Source organism: Myotis davidii, unplaced genomic scaffold, assembly GCF_000327345.1.
Source record: "Myotis davidii unplaced genomic scaffold, ASM32734v1 scaffold2325, whole genome shotgun sequence".
In the NCBI taxonomy this organism is placed as follows: Eukaryota; Metazoa; Chordata; class Mammalia; order Chiroptera; family Vespertilionidae; genus Myotis; species Myotis davidii.
The window spans coordinates 95,600-96,732 of record NW_006295913.1 but is presented as its reverse complement, the minus strand read 5'-3'; positions in this window follow the sequence as shown (position 1 = coordinate 96,732).

Sequence of the window (1,133 nt, the reverse complement as noted above, 5' to 3'; positions counted from 1 at the left end):
TCAGAGAGATTCTGTTTCCAGTATAAATGCGAATCAGAATGCAAAGGGAACTGCTCCTGACTCCTCCCACCCCTTCTCAGCCCTCTGTGCACAGCTCTGCTTCCAACAGTAGCACTTGGGCTTGGTGGGAGAGGACAGGAGGGAGCCTGAAATCGATTGTAAAGATATTGTACTAGGTGAGGGGTCACAGCCTTCCCTGACCCCTAGGGTATTTATTTTTTCCTGTTTGATTTCTTTCTCAATCTCTATGGCAAAGGTTCTCAACCTGTGGGTCGCGACCTCTTTGGCGGTCGAACGACCCTTTCACAGGGGTCGCCTAAGACCATCCTGCATATCAGATATTTACATATGATTCATAACAGTAGCAACATTATAGCAACGACAATAATGTTATGGTTGGGTCACAACATGAGGAACTGTATTTAAAGGGCCAGAAGGTTGAGAACCACTGCTCTATGGGGAGTTTGGTCTTTGCTCAAGTTTATGGGAGATTTGGAAAGAGATGCCCTAACTTCTGTGGACAGATGGAAGTGGATTAGAGAGGAAAGGAGTTTTGGTAACCACGCTGTGGACATCACTGTGATCACCACTCTCACTTTGTCAGAGAGCAAACCAGAGATTTGAGCTACTTTGAAATTATTAGTGATTGCTGAAGGGTGCTTCCCAATCAGTGCTGGGCCACCAGACTTCGTGGGTCCATGCGAATTGCAATAATAATCACTCGCATGTCTACTGGATAGTTAATATGTACCAGCACTCCTGCCTTATCTAATTTAACCCTCACAACTACCCTGTGGAGTAGGGAGCATTATTATCCCCATTTTACAGGAACAGGAACTGAGTCTTAGGGAGGTAAAGGCATTTGCCCAGAGTCACACACCCAGATGTGCTGGAGCCAGGCTTCATGAAATCCAGGTGGCATCTGGGCAGGCTCCCGGCTTGGAAACCAGTAGCAGCTACGGTCCCTAATAGCAGGGACACTGGGGAGTTCCTCCAGGAGATTGCTAGACCTTGCTGGAGAGGGCTCTCTGCGGGAGCTGCAAACCCTCACTGACCTAATGAAGCAGAAAATCAATGAGGTTTACACAGGCATCTGCATGGAGGCTGCTCCCTCACTGATCTGGCAGCAGGAA